The 24,526-nt window shown below is 40.2% G+C and overlaps 1 long non-coding RNA gene across 2 annotated transcripts; it reads right to left on the bottom strand.

Moving 5' to 3' along the window:
* Positions 1 to 20,154: 20,154 nt before the first annotated feature.
* LOC147652873 (uncharacterized) lies at positions 20,155 to 23,144 on the bottom strand. 2 transcript variants are annotated; one of them, XR_015287568.1, is made up of 4 exons: positions 22,480 to 23,144; positions 21,820 to 21,980; positions 21,409 to 21,511; positions 20,155 to 20,685 (listed from the first exon to the last, which is right to left on the bottom strand). It is a non-coding gene; the product is annotated as an uncharacterized LOC147652873 (long non-coding RNA). The 2 variants fall into 2 exon arrangements; XR_015287567.1 differs by having other exon boundaries at positions 20,155 to 20,586.
* Between the last annotated feature and the right edge of the window lie 1,382 nt (positions 23,145 to 24,526).

Here is a 24,526-nt window from a genome sequence, read left to right as displayed (position 1 = left end):
CAATTCTAACTTTGAGAGCCTCATTTTGATCCTTCAAATTAATAAAACAGCCACAGCTCATCTCCATACCCCAGTGCAGAGGTGCAGAAGCAGGAGGCACATCTCCCAGTCTGACAAGCTGGGATTTACTGCTCTGGTGGATATATAGAGTCACAGAGCAGTTTTAGTTGGAAGGGACCTAAAAGCCCACTCATTTCCAACCCCCTGCCATGGGCAGGGACACCTCCCACTATCCCAGGCTGCTCCAAGCCCCATCCAGCCTGGCCTTGGGCGCTTCCAGGGATCCAGGGGCAGCCACAGCTTCCCTGGGCACCCTGTGCCAGGGTCTCACCATCCTCACAGGGACAAATTTCTTCCTTACCTCCAATCCAAATCTACTCTTCTTCAGCTTTAAGCCCTTTCCCCTTGTCCTTTCACACACCTATGAACTGTACATCGTCCTCCTCATGCACTGAGACCATTTAATTGGGCCTCCTTGCTCCACACTGAAGCACATCCTCACAGAGCAGCAGTACACACATGCTGATAGACCATCTAAGACTGTATATTTTTAAAAACATGTTGTGGAGCTATTATCAGTTGTTTCCTTTCACATTCCTCTGCTTGATCTCTCTCCAGTGCTAGCCCTGTGTGGAAAGCCCTGCTCCATCCCAGCCAGGCTTCCTGGGAGCACAGAAACCAATCTTCTTAGGAAAATCAGTTCATGTGCAACTCTAAGCATGTGCTAATTTGAGCTGATTTATTGATGCCAGCATCTCTCTCAGTGTGACAGCAGCCTCCCTGCTTTAAAGGATTCATCATCTGCCAATGGGGGTGAACCATTCTGCATCCTGACATCCCTTCCCTTTTCCAGGCCAATTCTTCTGTGCCAATTCTTGGGCTCCCTCATCTCAAGGACCACAGCTGTGTCTAGCCTGGAGCAGGCTCTCCTGGGGGGCTTGGAAAGCCTGTTTGCACTCATCTCCCACTCCCCCAGCACCCACACAGGGTCAGGCACAACTGAGCTCGTTGTGTCTGAACAATTCTTCTATTCATTTTTCTCCCCTTGGGAGTTCACAGCTTGAGTAAGAGCTTATCTTTCATCTGGATGAAAAGAATTCCATCTGAGTTTAGCAGCTTTTCTTACATCCAGCTTGTACTAGGGGGTTTGATCCAAAAACCTATGGCAGCTTTGCCAGTTTTTTCAAAGTGATTTGGATTGGGCTTTTAGCAACAGGATTCTCTTCTGATGAACATAATTGTCCCACAGAGGCTGATAAGGCACACACAGCCAAATCATCCCAGGCTGTCCCTGCCACTCACAAGTTAAGCTAGGTGGCCCTGTGAGCACATCTAAGAGAATGACAAGTGTAATGCATCATTTTTCCCAAGTGCTGTGATACTGCAGCCTACAGAAGGGTTATTTGATTCATCCTAGGTAAAAAAAAAAACCTCATTGGTTCAGTGTGTTCTGATTCAGCGTGTTCTGACCCGGTAATTTCTTTCAGTAATCTCTTGATTCCACTAGACTGCAGGAACCCCTAAGTAGAAACCAAGGATTCATTCAGCTCATGCCATTCAGCCTTGTTCTAAAACCCATCAGTATTTATGAGTATTATCCTGAAGTGTCTCTGAAAGTTACTCCACATTGAACAGGTAAGTCTTGACTCAAAGACAATTTCTAAAGAGGGACTTACACATTCAAACACTTTTCTTTACACCAAAGTACTTCAGGAAGATCAGCTGGCTGCTGGTTCTCTTGGCATATGTAGCCAAAGAGAGAAAAGCACATAAAACTTCCTATTCACACACAGGATGTCTTCCAGTCTTAATATTTGGATGTTTCAGCCCACAACTCTGCATTATGGAATAATCACACAATGATTTGGGTTGGAAGGGACCTAAAAGCCCACTCTGTTCCAACTCCCTGCCATGGGCAGGGACACCTTCCACCAGCCCAGTTTGCTTCAGGCCCCATCCAACCTGGCCTTGGACACTTCCAGCGATCCAGGGACAGCCACAGCTTCTCTGGACAATGTGTGCCAGGGACTCCCCACCCTCACAGTAAAGATTTCTTCCCAATCTACCCTCTTTCAGTTTAAGTTGAAACCTTATATCAATTACTTCTGTACATAATCAATTTATTAAAGATTATGGTACCCATTAGAATAAAAGGAACCATAGAAACAGCTCATTTTTAAAGAAGAATTTTTTTTTCTTTCAAATTAATTCTACTTATTTCTTAAAAAAACCCAAAAACTAAAACCAATGCAGCCACTGGACATAGTTGATTTAGATTATAAATGTTCATTCCTTTCAAGGGACACATATTGTCTTTGGTTTATGCTCTACTGAAGTTCCTTCATATGTGGAATCTACTTTGAAGAGACCCTGGCACTGGAGAGCAGTAGGCAATGTGCATGGTGGGAAAGTCTGAGATATCACCCAGACATTACTGGGGGAAGGTATTAGTAAGTAATGACACGAATTCCTTCAACAGGTTGAAAAGAGGAACACAAATCAAAGAGGAACCATGGTTTCCTCCAAGAGGAGGAAAGCTGGGTGTGCTGAGGACGTGTGAAAATCAATCCTGTCATGTCCCACTCCACAGACCTCTCTATCAAACCATACCCCCATTGCCTGGCACCATAAGACTCCTTTTATTATTGAATCAAAGGCATTCTGACCAGATTTTTGTGGGTGTCTGTCTAAAGGGGCACAGCTGAAGAGATTTCAGAAGTATCTGCATCTTTCTGTAGACAGAAGGAGCAATATTAAACTACTTGATAAATATGGGTATGTACCTGCTTTTTTTCATATTTCTAGATCTCTGTTTCTATCTGCAGGCACACAAACCTGTTGACAATTCAGGTCCTTTGCAATTACAAGTATTTCTATATCTGTGCCTACAACATAATAGACAATATCTCTGTGTGCTGTAACTACAAAGATACAGACACAGATCTAAATTCCATTCATCCTGAAGTTTAAGTCACCCAGACCAACCAAAGCATAAATTGCATGGTACAAACTCTGCTGTCCTGCTTATCTGGGAAGCAGAACTTACAATTTCTGGCCCAAAGAAGAAAACAAAACAAGATAAAAAATATTTAAAAGGTAAAAAAATAAAACCTCAGCAAAAAAAAAAAATCTCAAAGCAAAGCAAACCAGACTTCAAATTGTCTTAAATGTAGAAGGAAACACTGGCAATTTACAATTATATAATATAATTGTATTATAAATACAATTAAATTGCAAGCAATGCTGAAGACAAAGTGCTTTGGCACAAGTTGTTCAAGAGCCACAGCCTCACAAATCAGAACCAGGGATCTTCTCGCAAGTAAGAACATTTTCAAATTTTCCAGGCCATCCTTTTTCCAAAACAAACAGCTATGAAATTCCTACTCCCACATCTTCAGATACTGCTGCATCTATGTCAGCAGTAGAAGATTGTTTTTGTATTTTCTTTTACAGAGGATGAACCATATAAATGTCACTTTAAAAAAAAACAGAATAAAACACATGAAACGTTGATCCCATCTTGTCAATATATCAGCTGGCAGAGCTCATCCAACCTGAGAGAGCATGTAAGAGCTAAGCCATGCCCAGTGGTAGCTGGCACAGTTTTCTACCCTCCAGAGCAAGGATTAAGCAAGGACCCAGTTTTTGAAATCCTCAAGTTTCCAATTTGGCAGCAGCTCTGTTTGCTGGGCAGAAACACTTTGCTGGCCCCTCAGAAATATTTAAAACCACTTTCATCAACTGTCCCCACGGTTTGATTAGTGGTATTTAAAGGTGTTTTGTACTTTTACAAACTTAAAAAATATGTACCTTATTGTCAAATTGAGGTGAAAATTATACAAACCAACCAGTCTTATCGCACATTCCCAATACTCTGTGACCTTACAGTATGAAGAATAAAGACCTCTGTGTGTGCTAGGCTGGTAAATAATAGCTCTAGAAACCAAAAAACTTCAGTCCTAGGAAAGCTCAAGTCTGATCTTAAAAAAGAAAACCCTTACATATACTTGAATTTACACTCAGAGGGTGAGCATTGCCCGCTACACCAAATACAGCAAGTTTTGAACTAAAATGTCAAGAACCCCACTTTAAAGTCATGGCAGAGAAGGAAGAGCTAAGTGCAGCTCAATAAATATTATTATCCCCAGCAGAAGGAAAGCAGAAGCAAACATCACCTTGCTCAACACCAGCTCCTGATGCCAGAGTGGCTCAATTTCAGTCAGAGCTGCTGGTGACACAAATGTATGAGGAGATGAATGGGTTGGCTTGTTAGTCAGCATGAATGCCTCGTAAAAGATCTCATCCCCACTAAAGGCAGGAACTTTGTTATTTTGAGTTACAGAGAGCGCAAGAGTTCCCTCTCATTTTTATATAATACTCAGTTAATTCAAAAGGATTCGGTCAATACACACACAGTTCAGCTTTTGATGTGCTGTTGAGCATTATCTTCTGCTGTTGCTCATTTCTCCTTTTGTTGTGAAAAGAATAAATCCTGTGTATCTGCCCAACCCTGCTCATCTTTCTAGTCTTCTCTTTTCCTGTTTTTCTTCTCTTTTTAATTCTATCACATGTATTCTTAGTGAATATAAAAAAAACAAATTTAAATCTTACTTTCATTTGGTCTCATGACTTTGTTTCCTTTCTTGCATTAACATCAGTTTGTCTGTGAAGACAGTGGCTCATCAAAATCACTTGGAGTAATTTCAATTTCACACTGATCACGCAGATCTGAAACCTCTCCAAGCAGAGATTTTCATGATAAGAGAAAACTTGGTCTCCTGTTGGGGTTGTTGATATTTCAGCTCCGGCTCTTGCTAGCTCTTGGAATAGATGTGGCATGGGAGCTTACCTACAAAATTGAATTCATTGCAGCAATGATTCAGGATTAAACAAGATTATTATATTTCCTTCCAAGTAGCATTTGTGCTGAGGTTTTTTTTCCTTCATATAATTTTTGTTTTTTCCCCCTCTCTTCACCTGTACTTTGAAACCTGGTCATTTTGAACAGTATAATATCAGTTCCTGGTTTTGTCCCACCTTTTCACTGCTTCTTTTGCCCCTTTCCTGATGATGTTTCTCTGTTATTAATCCTCTTGCAGTTGCTCCTGGAGTCTTCAATCAAGACCATGGGAGTGGTGATGGCAGGCAGTGCACAGGCTGTGAACAGCATCCCCACAGCTCTCCAATACAAAAACAGAGGCACAGAAAATGGAGCAGAAAGACAGAAAGACGTTTCTGGAGATCTGTGAATGTGTCTCAGCTCTTCTGAATTTCTGGTCACCCTCTCTTCATGAATTATTGTCTAAACACTGATTTGAAAATGTCTTCTGCAGACTGTGAGATCCCTGACAGAGATGACACCTTTTTTTTTTTGTACATTTGGAGCCCTCATAGGAATAAAACTCACTAGTTATACACAGAGAACGATAACTAATGTGCCTAAATGTTGTCATAAGAAAATACTCCTTTCAACTAACCCTGTAAAACTACCCCAAGCCAATTCAATATATTGATTGTGAAGTCATTCTTCACAGATTTTCTTCAACATGGAAGAATATTAAATGCTTTTGGTGTTATGTACATAAATTCAATGTTTCTTCAGATTTTTCAGAAGCACTTTTGGTTAGCCTAAATCACTTGGGACATGTGTTCAAAAAGGCACATGTTGCATACTGTGGTAACAAAAGGTCTGAAAAAGACTGTGATGTTTAGGTCACCAGAAAGATGAATTTTTTTGAGCAATCTCAATTATGTTATTTTTCAAAAAAGAAGAGGATTCTGGCTACCACTCACAAATATTAATTTCTTCTCTGAATAATGGGTCTAGCCTGTAAATTAAGCTCAATTTCCATGGCCTGTCCTACGCAGAAGGCAAATCTTGATGACTTCCAGTGGTCCCTCCCAGGCTGTGTGACTCAGAGTCTTGGATGCTGAATTTATTCTTCAGCTCCTGCTCTTACTCAGAAAAAAAATTATCTCCATTTTTTCTAGCTCAGAACTTAATGCACTCTGCCAGGATGCAGAACAAATGCCTGATGTTCCCTGAGAGGATTCAAAACCTTTCTCCAGGAGAATGCACCGCACCAGATTATAAATATTCTGGAGTGAAAAGTGGAAAGGATATCCTTGACCTCTTCCTTTTGGGTTTGTTTCATTTCATATAATGGAATTAAAGATTAGGCTGGAGGGAGAGAGAGAGCTTAAATCTCTAACAAAGTTGGTTCATGACTTCATCTGGGAAAATTCTGATTTGTTCTTTTTGCTTCAGGGAACATTACTGTATTTTATACAGTATGGAGGTAAGAATAAAGAGGACAAGAAAAAATGTATTCTAATTTAAATCTTCAGATTTTCCCTCACACCTCTGTTGTATACTGTATTTTTTTTTTGTGAAATCTGGCTAAATTCAGCCCCAAACATACTACAAAGCAGAACCTTATCCTTCCTGATATCCCTAATTTAGAATATATGTCTACTAATAATCTGTTATAGCATATTTTTTAATATGTTCTCTTCTTCTCCTTCATATCACCAAAATTATTTTCCAGCAACAATATCCTTAACCAACAACCAATTTTCAAAAATTGAAACTGATCTCCCATTGAGAGACTCTTATGGTAGTTAACAATGAGGTGAACAGCAATATATTTTTTACACTTATTTGTTACATAAAACATGAAATATTGACATTTCTAATCTTAAAAGATTAAAGAAAAATAGATAAAATGAGGAAGAAGATATATCAACTTGGGCTGCAGACTGAGAGAGATTTGTCCTATAAAAAACACCAGAAAACACACAGGGAGCCATACGTTGTTTCCAAGGGGTAAAGTAAGCAGCTCTTTAAATGCTGGCATAAAGCTCTCTTCTTTTTAATTTTCACACTCCTCTCATCTTTTAGAAAATATTGCACTAGGAAATGCTGGACTTACTTAAAAAAATATTGCAGTAGTGCTAATCCTGGCCTCCTTAGCTGCGGAAAGGCTTGAAAAAGCAAAACTCTTCTCACAAGATGGAACATGCTTTACTCATCTATTTGCTCATCAAGCTTAATTTATCCTTCAGTGTAAGGGTTGATACAAAGTTCAAAACAACCCTGACAGGCAGGAAAAATCACAATAAATATTTAAAAAGAAACAAAACTCTCTTGCTTCTTATTTAAGATAAAACATTTTGACGCTTTTGTCATGATAATTTAACTCCTTATTGTCACTAAATGTTAGTTGCTCACTTCCCTTTGCATTCCCTAATATTCTCTCTCCTGAAGCTTGCAGATTAGGATTCACATCTCCTAACTTTATACACCTTCACACCTGACCAAGACACCTCAGGGTCCTTTTTTTTTTCTGTCAAAGGCAAAAATAACTATTTTAGAAGGTGATCTTCTTGCCCAAAGGTAGTTGTCTGCTTTAGGATGCAGCTAGCAGGATCCTACAGTCACTTGTTTCTTTTATTTTACTAAAAAGAGCCTTCAGTGACTCACTGTAATAATTTAAATGTCTACACTGTAGAGTCTGACTGGTCAGGCAACCCTCATCGCTGCCATCAGACTTGGACAATGCTCAGGTCATTCAGCAGAAGTTTGGAGAAAATCTGAATCTATCAATAGCTTCCTTTTCCCAAAATACCGCAGAGTTTATTTTTGAGGAGGACAAAATCTCATCAGAGCCAATCCCAGCGATGCCAGCAATTGTTCACCTCCCCCAGGAACACGAGACAACAGCAGCCACCAGCTTCCCACAGTGCCCAGGAATAGCCAGAACTTTCCACAAGAGGAGAAACCAGCCCCCGAGCACGGCACAGGGAGGGTATTCTCTCCAGAGACTCTTGTTTTTCCCAGTGTTATTTATTACTCCTCATTTTCCATCAGCTTGGTTGGAGGATGTAGTTCCCTCAAACTGCTTTTCACGGACATATAATCCATTTCCACTTCTTCCCACAAAAGCAAATCCTCAGGTGGCACCTGGGGACACGGTTTTGTGGTGGACTTGGCAGTGTCAGGTTAATGGTGGGACTTAATGGCTTCAGAGGGCTTTTCCAGCTTAAATGAGTCTATGATTGAATGTGACTCATATTTAAAAGCCTGGCTGTAAGAATATGGGGGTTTATTTCCATTTTTTATTCCCTGTGTACTCCTTGTATCCAACAAGAAGCTGAGCAGAACAGTCTGCTGTCCTCAAGGCTTAATCCTGTTCCATTGCTACTGACAAGTGTAAGATTTTCATTATTATGCAGAACACAAACCAACCAGAAGAGTTCTTTCTGTGGTCAAAAGCAGGAGCTACAAATTGCAGAGAAATGCAAAGTGTGACTCTTTAATGGAAACTTAAAGCTGTAGTAGCAGGTCACAAAACTTCTTCCATCATAACTAGAATTTTATTGTCACACAAAATTGCCCAAACAATTATGACACCATCAAGACAAGTGCTCTTGTCAGAGTAGGACTGAAAATTTAGTGGTTTTTACTTTTTCACTCAAGTCAGTCATTGATTTTTTTACACCCTCTTATCAACTTCTCTCTAGTGACCTATTTATTAGATAAACAAGACTCCTCTGCTTTAACTTTTTTTTTCTTTTAATTGCCTGTGATTATTAGAGAAGCACTTGTTTTCAGTCATAGTTCAAGCAGCCTCTCAGCTAAACACTCTGGTTAACCCTCTTTATATTACAGTAATTTTACACACATCAGAAATGTCAATAAAACAGAAACAGGTTCTGTCTGTTTTATCACATGCTGCATCCACACACCGATAAAGGTGTTTTTCCCTGTAAGGGCTGGAAGCTGGTAAGCTGCTGACATTTAAAGAGGAGGTCGTGTGGTTTAGGAGGGATGTGCTTTCAAATTGGAAATGTTGGTAACTGAGACCTCTGAAGATATGCAAGGAGTTTATGTGCTCACAGATTGTCAGTTGCCATTAGAAAAAGATTTTATTATATCTAAAAGTATCTAAATTCAGCAGATAATGCCTTCAGGATCTCATCTAAAAGACCTATTCTACCTTTGAGCCAGCAAAGCTTTTATTAGATTTTTCAACCCAAACTAAAGTCCTATCTTATGTGATTAAAACATCTTTATAGGCACAATTCCTAGAAATTAAATATCAAATAGTTTGCATGGTCAGACAATTTGCAAAAGTCAGAGGCAGGAGTTGTGAGATGTAGAAGAGCTTTTGGAAGGGTGTGATAGGCTAAGGGGCATCAGGAGTCCTTGGGGCTGTTGGAGTGAAGGGAGACATTGCTGGGAGGGACAGATTTGACCTCTGCTTTTCACATCACCCCATGTGTCACTGCAGCAGTGCTGGATCAGGGGTTTTACCCTGCTCATCCTCACAAAAACTCCACCTGCATGAACTGCACCTCAGGGAGGTCCTTCAGGCCCTGAGCAGTCCCTGACATCACTGGTGAGTTATGACCAAAGTGTGGAAGCCTTGGCCAAATCTTCATAAATTCTCCTCAAAATCCCAGTCATAAACACCCCCAGTTTAAACTGTCACAGCCCAAGAAATATAAAAAAAACAAAAAAACAACAACAATAACAACAGCAACAACAAAAATAATATGCACAGTGCATATTTCACCTGAGGACACGCTGATGTCTCCCAGTCACCCTCCTTCAGTGCCTCTGGACTGAGACATTTTACTCCCTTGGTCACAAGTAAATTAAGAATCAGCACTGTGCACAGGATATTAAAATCAGCTCTGCTGAGAAGTGACTCCTCTGTGAAATTTCCCTGTTTCCACAATTGCAACCCAAACACTGATACCACCGGTATACAGCAGTACCATGGCCTGGCTAGATAAAATTAAGATTAAATGGAAACCAGTGACTTGAAGCTAATGGGATTTGGAATCACTGTTTAACTGGCAGAGGCCCTCAGCAGGCTGAATATTCAACTGGAGGACTGATATTGATTCCTTAAAACGAATACCAGTAATAAAAAAAATAAAATATTAAAAAAAAAGTGTACAAGCAACGAGACAGGATAGGAAGCGGGGGTGGAGCAGATGGGGGATATGGTGGAGAGAGACCATCTTGAGCAAGAACAGGCAGTTCTGAGGAAGGGGAATGCTAAATTATACATCTTCAGCAAGTCTGTGATGTCTGATAGATGTTTCCTGGGAGTTATGCAACTCAGTAATTGCTGTTATTTTTCTTCGTACCACGCTGATTTTTATTAAACCATTCAGCAAATGCTAATTTCAGAGTCGCCTGCCCAATTAGTCACGACACTTCACGGGTACCTCTGCTAGTGAGCAGATCCTTCAGCCTTTGCTCATCCTGAGCAATGTTTTTACCCCCTAAATTAAGGCCTTGTCCTTCCCAGGGCAAAGCCGGATCTGCCTCTGACAGTTCACCACACACAAAGCAATTTGCTTAGTCTTGTGGTCAGTTTCAGAAAAGATGGCTCTTGTACATGATAATCTTCATAGAAAATAGGCAAATTATCTGCCAATCTAAATTTTGACAGATGAAACAAACATCTTTGTTTATAACACTTATAAAAATAGTGTTTTCAGGGAAAGGGAAATAAGAAATTAATACTTTTCTACTTTAACTAATTTAGATGTAGATGTTACCAATATGCAGCATTCCTTCTGAAAGCTGAAAAAACCCCTTGCTAATCCTAACTGCCAAAAAACCCAAATCCCAAACCTTCTTTTTGTCAGATTCTTGAAAGCAAAAGTTTTTTTAAAAAAGGAACTGTTCAATAGAACATTTTCAAACAGCACTATTAAGTCTGGTAGTACCATGCAATTCAATCTATTTTTGCGGGTAGGTATTGCACACAAGAATGATGACTTAATTGGCAGAGAGAGAATTTCTAAGCTATTGTAAGTTTTAATAATTCCTATTTTATTGAATTGAGCAGTGAATATTAATTTCTTTATTCTACTTTTATGATGCATGATATTGTAGAAATGGCATTTTATGATATTTCAATTTCTACTGTCTGTACTGTTTGTAATGTACCTGACCTCAATTTATGTATCTGTAAAACAAAGGGATTGGTTTTGCTATTTTCCTCCTTTTCTAAAAAATAGTATTCCACTGATGAGAAGTGTCATATAAGAATCACTGCTCTTACCCTTAGAGAATTTTCTGTGCATTTGCATTTTAATTACAAAAATATCACCATGATTATTTGCAATTATTCCAGGACAGGATTATTTTCACAAGCGTGTTGAATACACAAAATGTCAGGGATTTGAAGTGCATCTTTCTCCACAAAAATCCCTCAACATAAGTTCCAGTAGCTGATTGTAGGATAAAGTTTTTGCCTCCATTACTACCCGACAGTCTTGTCCTTCACATCACAAGAATGGGGAATGTCCCTGCCCCTGGCAGGGGGTGGGACCTGGATGATCTTTAAGGTCCCTTCCAGCCCAAACCGTTCCATGGTTCTGTGAAGAATGACCTGAGACAGAAACTTGTGTTTCTAAGGGACACAAAGCCAGGTGCTCAGCTTTATGTGGAGGTTGTTAATGCATAAACTTTGTGTCTGCACTGATGTTTTGCTCTGGGATTTCATGGAAGCCTGCACACTAAAATAGACAAAGACTTGGAGTTCAGACTGTGTCTCCTTCCAGTGTTCAAAATGTTGAAAATATGTTTTCTTGAGTAAAATGCTTTGTTCAATTTTTTTTTCTTTCTTTCCAGTTGAAAGGAGAAATTCTGAATAACATTCAAATCACTTTAGTAAGAAAATGTAATTTATTTTCCCAGGGTAACACAATGTTCTAAAGCAAGCTTTCACCATAACATTCCATCAGAAAAGTTTTCCAATTTTACAGTTATCTGATTTCTTGGGGTTCAGGACAGACAGAAAGCTAACTGCTTGTGTTTCACACACCTCACCCACACAGCAGGAAGGACAATGCTCACTTAATCAGCTGCCATTTGACACTCATCTTTCAGCTTACTGGCCTGTCCTGTATTTATTCTGCCCCAGTCAACTCCAGCTTCAAAAATATAATTATGAATTTCTTCCTGAACCTTCTAGTGTGCTCATCACTTCAGAAACCAGCTACTTCTTAAATATTAATTAAATTATCCTTTCTGGGATGCAACATGTGTCCATTCTACCAATGGGCAGCTGAAACACAAAGATATTAAAATCAAGCAAATAAAAATAATAAGGATTGTCCAGCCTGAGACGCCTGGAATATTTTTTCAGGGTACATATCCCTATATCGTGGTTTATTTTTTGTTTTTTAAGCACTGACTCAGTGACTTCGGCTGCTGCAGGAGCCCAGACTCCTGCCAGTCACCATCTGGGATGTGAAGATGAGAGACCTGGAAGCAAGGGATGCTCAATTAATGACCATTTGTGTAAAGTTGGTTTAAGGGACTTGCTGGGCATCACGTAATTGAAGGCAGAGGTTGAAATCTCATCTACTCCCTGCCTCAGCATGAGGATGTGTCCCCTTCCTGCTGTCCCTGGGCTTGCTCAGCCCAGCTGCTGACAGAAAGAGAGGATGAAGTCTGACAGACAACCTCCTGTGAATGCAGTCATGATATATTCCCAGAATTCCATCCTACTTGTGGATTAAGAGAGAATATTGCCAACAAAAATGTCTGTGCTTAGTAATTAAAAATTGTAAAAATATCTGTGCTTAGTAATTAAAAATTGTCCCATCATTTAGACCAAACTGGGAACAGAAATTTAGCCGTGCAGGTAGCAGACAGTCAGATAACTTCACCATGAGTTTTGCCTAATTTTGCCATGTTTATGTTGTCAGTAATGCTCTGTCTGCTTGCATCTCTCCTTGGCAGTCACTCATTATACTCCATTTCCCTGAGAAATATTGCTCAGCTGACAGGCTCCGGTATCCTTCCATTGTCCTATTTACTTTCTTTGAACAATATTTAATTTGAGGAGTTGGCAGAGTGTGGACACCTGTGAGCAAATCATCCTAACCTGCCTTCATCACCAACAGTGAGAAAGAGGCATTTCCCAGGGCTGGGTTAATCTCACATATTTCATGATTATGTGTGAGGACGTAATGAACCTCTGGGAGCTCAGCTGCACCCAGCAGTGTCATCTTTGACTGCAAGATTTACGTGTCCCCATTAGCCCAGATGAATGTGGGTGATTTCCAATCCTGGAAAAAATAAATCTGAAAACATAGCAATCCCGTGTGCCCTGCATCCACATCCTTCAAATGGAGAGAGTGTTGGTATTTAGATAAAACAATATTTAGATAAACCAAGTAACTACAGGCACATCAGCCTGACATTGCTTCTGAAGAAAATAATGGTTGACGCAAGATATAGCAGATAAAGACCTAAAACAAGATGCTATAAATCACATTTTCTTTTGAAAGTGATCCTATAAAGCTAATTTAATACCTTCTTTCACGAGATTGCACATTATTAAATTGTATGGTGCCAGCTTTGCATACTGAGATTGCTACAAGGCATTTTTTATGCCATCACACGCTCTTTGGGCTAAAAAGGATCAGAATAATCTCTGACACATAGTAAGAGTATGTAACAAGCAATAGAACAAGAGGAAACAACATCAGGTTCTGCAGAGGAGTTTTAGGTTGGATATTTGGGAAAATTTCTTCACAAAAAGGGCTGGCATTGGCAGAGCTGCCCAGGGCAGTGCTGGAGTCCCCATCCCTGGAGGGATTTAAAAGCCATGAGGATGTGGCACTTGGGGACATGGGGCAGGGGTGGCCTTGGGGAACAGTTGGACTTCATGATCTCATAAGGTTTTTCCAATATCAATAATCCTATCATTCTGTGATTCAAATGGGACAGAATTAGTCCAGACTATTTTTAACTCAGCTGGGTTCATAAACAAACAGCATAGAAAATGTTAATCTTAAAAAGATATACTTAGGCAGAAAGGCCAGCAGCCAAAAGAGAGGATCTTTTAAAAATGTATATTGGGAAAGTGTTCCAGTATGCAGAGCCTGGTGATTCCTGCCTAAAATACCGTGAGTGAAGAATGCAGAAACTGTCCTGTTTTTAAAATCCTAGCAGGTAATAACTTTAATGACCTTAAAAAGATTAACTTCTGATGACAATGTAGCTATTCTGGCTTAAATCAGATGATGATCTCCTTTGTGGAGAAGTCTTTGATTCTTTTCAATATACTTAGCTGGAACTATATTTTGTTAATTTTTTTCTTCACAGAATTTTTTATTTTTTATTTTTTTAAGGAAAGCTTTGTTTGATTTAAAGTTTGAGAACAGGAAGATCAGTTGCTCACTGTAACCCTTCAAAGTCTCAGTATAGAGAGCGAAAATAAATTTGGCATTTTGAGAAACTCTAGTTATTGGACTTTTCCCCCCTTATTTATATGCTAAGAAAATATTTATGAAATAACGTAAAAAATATTTTTTCCTCTTGAAGTAAATATTGACAATTTCCCATCCAAGTCTGCTTGAAAATGTAGCAATTCAAAGCAGGTAGCATTTGAAAAACATTTGTCTTGTATTTATTTAAGGTGAGACTGACAGGAGAGGGAGAATTTCACTTAAGGAAACAGCATCAAATTAAAGAGTTTAGCTCTCAGTTATAGAATGATGTAGTAGGAAGATGTGGAGCACAGAAATCTTTCTAGCCTTGGATATATTCTATAAACTGAACTCTTCACCTCTAGCTCTTAAAATATTACGGCAAATTTATTCTTCATTTCTATGACAGAGGTGTCCACATGGTGCACTATTTGAATAATATCCTGTTCTTCCTCAGAAAAATTATTATCCAGGCTCTGTCAAACAGGGGCCAGAGGTTGTCAGACAGAGACCAGAACTGCCAGTGGCTGATTTGGGCATGGAGCATCACAAGTCATCTCTAGCTGTGCTGGGAACACAGAGAGTGGCAAGAGCCCCCTCAATTTGCTCGGAAGTGTTTTAAAATACAGACAACTGATGGTTGCCAGGCTTCATTTTCTCTACCTGTCTGCATTTACTCCCTGCTTGACATTTAACAGTGTGGATGTCAAGGTGCTCTGTGTTCCAGGAGTTATTATTAAATATTCCAGCTGTAACACAGACAGGAGCTTGTTGGTAACACAGATCTCTGATTTCCTTCTTATTTTTATGCTTGGAGCCATTAGCTCTGTGCCTTGTACTCGTGGCATGCTTGTGAGAGTAAGTTAAAATGCCTGCAGCAAGGCCTCAGAGTAGAATCAGAAGTCTTGGTGGAGTCACAGTGCAATAATAAAAAGATACACACAAGAACAGCTGTAGCCAACATTAAACACTCAGCCATCAATTATTGATGAAACATGCTCCTTGTGCTTGCATAAGAATGCTTTTTATGATCTTATTATTTAGAATTCCTAGTAAGGCTTTGTCAAATGAATACAGCTTCCTGCAGTTTGAATACCTCAGAAGCTTTAGGTTGTTTGGGTATTTTTTTAGCTTATCCAAACTCACTGACTCAAATAATCTGCTGCTAAAACCAAAGCTGTGACTAGAGGACCATATTCACAGAATAAACAAATCATAGAATGGTTTAGGTTGGAAGGGACCTTAAAGATCACTTTGTTTCACCCCTGCCATGGGCTGGAACACTTTCCACGAGCCCAGGTTGCTCCAAGACTGTCCAACCCATCCATTCCAGCCATGGGGCAGCCAAAATTTCTCTGGGCAATCTCTGTCTCACCACTCTCACAGTTTCGATGTAATATCCAATCTAAATATACCCTACTTCAGCCTAAAGCCATTCCCTCTTGCCCTGTCACTCCAGGCCCTTGCCCAAAGTCCTTCTCCAGCTCTCTCAGAGCCCTTTTAGGCACTGGAAGCTGCTGGAAGCTCTTTCCCAAGCCTTCTCTTCCCCATACTTGCTTAGAAAGATAGTCTCAAAAATTGGTATGTACAAGCCTACAAGTTGTAAAAAAAGGGAAAAAAAAAAAAAAAGTACACAAAACTGTGGATTAATCTGGGCCAGATGCTGGTGATACTTTGAAGACACTGATTGAATGTACTGCCAGTGAAAAAGGCAGAGCAAACACTTGGAACACGCTCTGCATGCCAGGGATCTCTGCCATGGTGCCAAACAGTGCTTCAGCTACTCCCACCCAACAGCTTCCCACCCCCTTCTTCCAGTGCTTCCTCGGCATGATCCGTGTTAGTCACAGGGTGCTGCAGCTTGTACCTCAGCCAGGCATTCCAGGGGCCAAACATTCCCAGAGTCGCCTGTCAGTGATGCTAAAGGAAAATCTGGGCTAGCATTTTGAATTTTACACACACACAAAAATAATCCATTAAAATAATGACAGTATTCTGAAAAGGTAATCAGCTGCCATTGATTGATTTTAGATTGGTTGAAGTAAAGAAAGATCACCTGCCCTTCTTTTAAACAAGAAGACATGTGGAAAACATGTCCTTACTAGTACAAATTTCAATTGGGGTCAAATCACTACTGTTGAAGAAAATAGATGTATAAGAACAAAATCTTTATTCAATATCAGTGCATTGTAAGCTAAGCTAACTTATGACTGAAGAGTCATTTTTGCAAAATAATTATAATCAATTTATGATAAAGAGAGGGTATTTTGAACTGTCTCCTGTTTTATTTGTGTACATAAGGGATATAAAGTCACTTTAATGGTACTACACAGGACAAGGATCCACAGTTATGAAGAATTTGTATTGCAAAATGATACACGGTTTCTTACCAGAACCTCAGACAATGATAATTAGAATAAAAGATGTTTGTGACAATTTCAAAAAAGATTAGTATAAACTCTTGATAAAATTCTTCACAAGGGGCCTCACCATTGGTGATATGACTCATTGCTTCAGTATTACCCATATTTTACTGCTGTCTACTCCGCCAATATATGGATTTTAATATAGAATTAATTGCAGACAGAGATTTTACATAGCATACTTATGAAGTTCCTATCCATTGATATACATTTATGACTTCAAGAGTGAGGCTCCTGCAATTCCTCCACCACTTATTGTCAAGTTTAAATTGGTTTTCCACGGGGGGAGAGAGCTTCTGTGCTCAAGTGGCCTCCTACAGACACGGTGTCAGATCACACAGGTTAATGAGACAGGCAGACAGAAGTGAGAATAAAGGCAGAGCAAACAGGTTAACAAACCCTCCCCAAGCTTTGTGCCATCACACACAGGCTGCTCCTGGGCCCCTCCCCAGCCCCAACACTCTGGGCACTGCAGTCAGAGATTTCATCTTAACACACACACACACCAGGCAGCAGGAAAAACTTCCATACCTGGCCACAGAAATCAACCCCAAAACATCGCCATTCAGTGTAGAAGTTCTGAGTGCTTTGAAGAGGTCAGATAAGCTCAACTCTCACACCTCCTTTCCACTGATGGTCTGGTTTCCTTCACCACCTCTTCCCACATCTGCCCGACTTCTGTTTATTTTTTAAGCAATCTGACATCTTGGGGAAAGGTTAGTTGTACATCCAAATGCAACCTAGCCCAAATAATTATGCTAAATGCCCAAATACCGCCCTTTATGCCCTAGTTGCAATAAAAACCCCACCAGTTTAACGTTACCCAGCACACACAAGCAAGTTTTGTCAGTCTTACAAAGGCACAGATGTAAAAGTGGAAAAATTCAAGTGCCTGTAACAAACACACCAACATTTCAGGGTTTATCTATGAGAGATTGAAAGCCCAGGAAAAAAGGGATTTCCAGGCAAAGGAAGCTCTTGCTAAGAGGACAAACGTTGAGTGGTTGGTTCCCACAGCAACATTTCTGCCATGCAAAGAACAACTTCAGTTCAGACAACACACAAGTCCCCACAGCATACAACATGGAAATTAGTTGCACTTTGACAGGAAGTAAATAAAATTGAAACCTCCCCAAACCCAACAGAGCCAAAATGAGGGAGGGCGACAGTCCAGTTCCAATTTTGAAGTAGCTGGGAGAAGTGTCCCAAAAGTGCATGGAATTGCTGCAGGGAAAGAGTAGACTCCTCTCCTCCTACTCTACACTGCTGGTCCACAGTGTGGAGCCCCTGGGGGGTTTTCCTGGGGTATCCTAGCCAAGTCATTCCCTGTAGCCAGGCAGCAAACTGAGCTCAGTGGTTCAGCAAAGAGGGTCTCAGGTCACTGCTGAGTGCAGCCTAACAGGATAATGCAGAGCCAGCTATCAGCCCTGCTCTCAGGGTAATCACCACAGAGTGGCTAATCCAAAAGGAACATTTTGCTTCTGACAAATAATGCTTTGGAGATGGTCTGGGATGGCCCTGCTTTTGGAAAGTCTTCATTCACACACCTGAGGCACAGAGCTGCACATCCTCACCCTACAACTCCTGGGGCAGAGGCTCCCCAGCCAGCTTTGACTAGACAGGGATTGCCTGGGAAAAGTGGTGGGGAGGAGGCAATAATCCCCAGGGAAAGGGAAATTGGGGTCCAGAACAGAGGCAGAAGAAAGGGGAAGGAGAAGGGAGGGAGCACACGGTGCAGAGAAGGGCATCTGAGAGGTGCAGACATTGAGTCAAATAGGGAGGGAGTTTCTTTGAGGAGAGTTTCCTGTCAGAAAGCCATTGATTGATGGAAAACAAGCCTGAATTTGGGGAACCAGCTGCAATAGTGCAGTGGACAAAGGTAGCTGTTAATATTGGTTTTCTTTATGACTATCCCGTTTCCTTAAGACATTTTCGCATTTTAGTTCAGAAATATTACGTCATAATGAATCTTGACTTTTACAGCTATTTTAATCTCCTTATAAAAGATTACTGTAGAGAAAAGTCATGTATTTTCTGTGTTAAAAGCCTGGATAACTTTTTCAGCCATTGTAAAATGCCACTTATCAGGGATTTACTCACTCAGAAAAAGGCTGTGGGGCCCTTTTACTGCTTCTGGTTTCAGCTGCAGCTCAGGCACAGCCAATTTGGGTATCTCCAAGTCATGTTCTGTGGCACAAGATGGATAACACCTCAAAAAACAACACAGACAATACAGAGGCCTGGACCCATCTGAATAGTCTGAGGTGAAGATCCATGAGAATTCTGAAACCATTAGAACCTTTGTGATATGGATGCACTCAGCCAAAGCTTGCTCTCCCAGAAATAGGTAATAAAACTGTTTGACAGCATTTCCTCTGTCCCAAGCCACTAAAAATAATTCCTGATGCCATCACAGTGGGGAATTATAAGATGCCCACCCAATGAGGTTAATATAAATAATGATGCTTCCTCCTGAACACAAAAGGCTGAGGAGGTAGGAGAAAGAAAAAACAAACAAAAAAAAACAAGTCATAAAATAATCAGTATTGAAGTATTTCTTTAAGCAAGAACAGAGCTTTCAGTAGCTTGACTGCAAACCTAAAATCCCACAGCTTTGGAAGGAGTAAGAAGAAAGTGAAAGCAGAAAATAAAAGAGCAAGGTGCTCTGTAGGATTGAATTAATAATGTAGAAAAACCTCCCAAGTAAGAAACACCAATCCTGAAAGGAAAAATAAAATGTCACAGCAATCTAAAATACTTCATCAATAATAAATGCAATTCGCTCTGAATGAGGTCTGTTGGCTCATTTTTTTTCCTGTAAAAGTGCTGTAAATCCAGGTTACCTCCTACAAGCTGCCTTTGTCACACACAAGAGGGAGATTCTGCTGCTCAGCTCCAACAACCTGAGGAGGAGCTGAGCAGCTCCTGCCATCACCTCTGACCCCCAAACCAAACAGATGAATGTGGCAGGAGAGTTACCTTGCCCACATCCTCACAGCCAGGAACCACTCTCCATTCCATTGGGGAAGCTCCAGGGGAGCAATTAAACCCAATGGGAGGGGCAGCTCCCATGTAAATCTCTCTATTTATCTTATTTACCAAAGGTCAGCGTGCCCTCTGCAGCACACAGGACACTCCAACATCAGCTGCAGCCTTTCCTTTTCTCTTTTGAAGTTCAATTGGTGCCCTCTTTTCCTAAGCAGCTGTACCTAAGCAATAAGCCTTGATGAGGAGTGCATAATTAGGAGACAACGTAGTATGCCCAACACATGAGGCTCTACAGGTCAATTAACAAACCATATTCTCAGTCAGATGCTTTTGGGAGTAAAAACATATATATTATGGTATATATTGTATAAATTAACAGGCTTTAGGGCTGCCCTAGTAATTTTCTCTCTCTGTCTCTCTTTCCCCCCTGCCAAATCGAGTTTGAAAGGCATTTGAGAGGGAGACCAAGGGAAAAAAAAAGTCATTTAAGGAGTTTTTCTTTACATTTTTATTATTCCAGTGCAATAGTTTCTGAAATGGAAACAAACACCAGTCTTCTACAGTTATATTTGAGTCTGAAAGCAGATTTCTGCTCTGTCTTTCCATAGTGAGGGAAGGAAATAAAAGATCCTTGTGCCTGGCTGTGCACAATTAAATGATCTGGGGACATGAGTCAAGATAATTTATAAATTCTCCCAGATTCAGCCTGGCCAATACAATCCCAGTGTGAAAACCTTTAATCAGTTTACATGTACCATCTAACTTCAGACTAGACCTTAAAATTTCCCATAATCCACAAAATTTGAATTTAAAAACGTAACAGTTTCACTGTGAAGGATGGTGACCACAGAGTGCAGCCCTTTCAGGAGAGGAGTTGCAGGTGTTGTGTGTTGGGTTTGTGGTATCATATTGGTAGATTTGATATCTGGAAAAATCAAGAGACAACTAAATATGAATCAGGGTGATCTTTTTTGTTTTTCCTTTTTTAATCTTTCTGAGTGGTTTCTATTTACTTCTGCTTTACCTGAAAAAAACCCAAAAACACTATAGAGAATTAATTTTTTATAAAATTCTTAGGAATCACACAATAAAAATTAGCTGAGAAAATTGATGGTGATAAAGTAGGATGCAGTAACAACATATGCCTCAAAATGCAACCCACAATTGTACAAAAAATATTTTTACTGATGAAATATCTTTAGAAAATTAACAGATTACTGGTTTACATGTGAGTATCTGTGTGGGCATAGACTTAGACTAATTCAGTTTTATTTTTCTTATCATCAACCTGGTTACAGAGGTTCAGTGAGAGTCTCCAATATCTGTGTCTTATTCAGGGGACACAGTGGTTTGGGTTTGTTTTATTCTGAAAATTTATATAAAACATTTACAGACTTTAAAAAAAAATACATTTTCTTCTTTAATATACAGCATATATTTACACAAAGTGGGATGGGAAACCCTGCATCAGCCTGGATAAGCACAATACACTCATCTGACTGCAATTTCAATGTGAAAAATCCTTAGGATGATGAAAAGGGATAAAGAGAGACATTGAAGATCTATCAAACCCCCATGTTTCCTATATTCTGCCTTAAGATCTATTAAAATTTAAATGATAAAGGCTTCATAAACCTTTACATCTCTCTTAAATTTAACATCAAATAAATACATATCTAAAGTTATTTTAACCTATTTCTTCACTTATTTCCAAGGAATTAGACATAGAATTTCAAGATGACAATACCTGACCATGCCCTGTGTTATTGCAGGATTTGTTTTTTGAGGCTTCCTTCCAGAGATATCAGTGAAAAATCCTTTTCTTCCTCCTTCTCCTCCTCCCAAAGATCCTAATTTGAAAAATTTCAATGTAAAAAGTGTAATTGCTTTCACACAAATGCTGTCACAGAGATATGGACTGTAACCCACTTTTCATGATTCATTTAAAAACATTTATTTGTGAGAAAAATCAAATCTCAGCCCCAGAATTCTAGTGGGTGAAATAGTGATCCAAGTCCCCTTCAATCATGAGAGATGCTTCCAGCTTCTTCAGGCTGAAGTGATGGACGTTTACTCAGAAAAGAGAAAGAATAGGTAGAAGTGGCTAATTCAAAACAGGAAAGAAGATATAAAGAAATTAAGAAAGAGAAAAGGCAACCTGCAAGGTCTTATCCAATACAGTTTTTGTGACTCCAGGAAACACCTATGATTTATGAACTTATATCACTCCTTCCCACAGATACTTCTTTCATGTGTCCATGCAACGTAGGAGCTCAGATGTAAACTGGATTTTTTTCCTCCAACCGCTTCACAAAGTCACTGTTGTAGGTAAAAGGAAAAAGATTATTTTTATGAGCAGTAGAAGCACTTAAGATGCACACAATGAGAAAAGCTAAAAATCTCTTCCCCTAGCCCGGTGACTCATGTTCAGTGTACAATAAAGCTGATGTTTGAGATACCTGCAGCACACCCTGTGCCCTCAGGCAGAGAATTTTTCCACTAATCCACACAAACCTGTGGTTTAAACTGCTCCCAGGGACAGGGATCTCCCACGGTGCGTGTGGGATTTTTGAGACATCACTGCCGGCGAAGGGAGATCAAAAACCTTTGCCTTTTTCTCCCCAAATATAGAAAACTGTGTGAGCACCCAAATCAGTTTAGATCAGGGTAGTAGGGAAAGCTGGAGGAGATTTTCTCCCCAGGAAAAATGACAAATAAATGACTCAGAAAGACCCCAGAGCTGTCTGAGCCCTCGGCTGTGCACTCTGCAGAGTCTGAGGGAGCAGATGAACCTCAGGTGCATGTGGGCTTCACGTACCTCTATGACAAAGTCCAGTGATCTTAATTTATTCCACAATTATGGAGCAAATAATTGATCTTCCTTACAGCCTCAGGTGTAGAACAGGGCCTAATTAATAATGAAACTTGTGTGTGACAATGAGCAGAGGGTGGCTGGGAGCTCCTGCAGGTTCCAGGCCCGGGGCTGTGCAATGCAAGCTGAGGAAACCAGGGGCCTGGGGTTTGACAAAACACACCAGGCTTCCACACAGCCAAAACCCAACCAAAACCAAATAAAAACCCACTAAACACTGTATCTGGGTTCGTGTATATATATATACACAAAATCATAGATTCATTTTGGTTGGAAAAGCCCTTTAGGATCATCCAGTCCAACCATTCCCCCAGCACTGCCAAGGCCACCACTGTCCCACGTCCCCAGGTGCCACATCCACACATTTTTGAACACTTCCAGGGATGGTGAGCACACCACATCCCTGGAAAGCTCTTACCAATACCTGACAACCCTGCCTGTGAGATTTTTTCCCCCCAATATCCAACATAAACTTCCCCTGGCCCAGCCTGAGCTGTTCCCTCTCCTCCTGTCCCTGTTCCCTGCGAGCAGAGCCCGACCCCCCCGGCTGTCCCCTCCTGGCAGGGAGTTGTGCAGAGCCACAAGGGCCCCCTGAGCCTCCTTTTCTCCAGGCTGAGCCCCTTTCCAGCTCCCTCAGCAGTTCCTGGGGCTCCAGACCCTTCCCCAGCTCCATTCCATTCTCTGGACTCACTCCAGCCCCTCCATGTCTTTCTTGGAGTGAGGGACCCAATATATATCTATATATACCTTAAGACACACACACATATGTGTGTGTATATATATATGTATATATGTATTTTCAGGCATTAGGATCTCCAGACAACCTAAAAAACTCAGTATATCCCATCCAGAAAGTCTTGTGTGTCATTAGTGCAATATTCCAGCTAACTAAATGCAACACCTTCTTCTCGGGGAGTAAATTTCTGCTTGTCAGATTTTTGATCATTTCTCTATACCCCTTGTATTTTTTTGTACAGGCACACTCAGAGTACACATAATTAAAAATAGCCACAGTTATAGGAAAATATTCAAATAGATTATGAGGGATCAAGATTTAAAAATGTTTTGTTTTCATTTATCCTCCTGAAAGCATCCCAATCTATGGTTCAGTGAGGAAATAGAGGCATAAAGATAATTTAATACAACCTCCTTGAAATGCAGGCCAGAGAACCTTTTATTTTATTTTTTTTTTTTAAATAATTTCTGCATGAAATACTTCATGAAAAGAAAATAATAGATCAAGCACATCCTTCTAGCAGTCATTACCTCTGAATATTCTAGGAGGCTTTGGAAACACTATCTCTCTTTCTTCCTTGTGTTTAATTTTTAGTGAGCTGGGGTAAAGCAGGTAAGTATAAACATTTCACACTCTGCAGTGATTCCACTCTTTTCTGCCCATTATTATGCAGGAGTCACCAAACTACACTGGAACTTTGAAATTTTGCCCAAAGGAAGACAAGATTGGGTAGCAACTACTCACCTACGACACCTCACCCAACATTATCAAAAGAAGGAAACATTCCTCAAGTAATTAAATATTTATTCCTTTAAAGGTATAACTAGAGCACAGAAATACATTCCTACCTCCCACAGCTTTTATCAAGCTGTCAAGTTCCCCATAACTTGGTGTTAACTGAGTCATAAAGGGAAAAATATCTAAAGCAAGAGAAATGTGTGAACCCTTGCTTGAGGATGCACTTGGTCATTCAGTGAGAAACAGAAAAAAAATCTTGGTTTTTCCTGATCTCTGCAGGTGCAGCTCAGCAGCAAGATCAGGGTGTGCTCAACTTCCAAACAGCTGCTGAATTCCCTGCTAGGACAACGTGGGATAATGTGCCTGCCCTTGGACACAGCTTCAGACCTGACCTTTCACTTTTGAGCAAACTCCTGATAAAGTTTCAACCAAAATACTTCATCTTTTTTTGTCTTTTCCAGCTTCCATCCTTCTCCATACACATACTCATCATCTTACAAATTAACTGAACAACCCAGT

The sequence above is a fragment of the Cyanistes caeruleus genome, chromosome 5 (genome assembly GCF_971803275.1).
Source record: "Cyanistes caeruleus chromosome 5, bCyaCae1.hap1.1, whole genome shotgun sequence".
Classification (NCBI taxonomy): Eukaryota; Metazoa; Chordata; class Aves; order Passeriformes; family Paridae; genus Cyanistes; species Cyanistes caeruleus.
The sequence above is the reverse complement of the archived record's forward strand: the minus strand, read 5'-3'. Positions and strand labels throughout refer to the sequence as shown.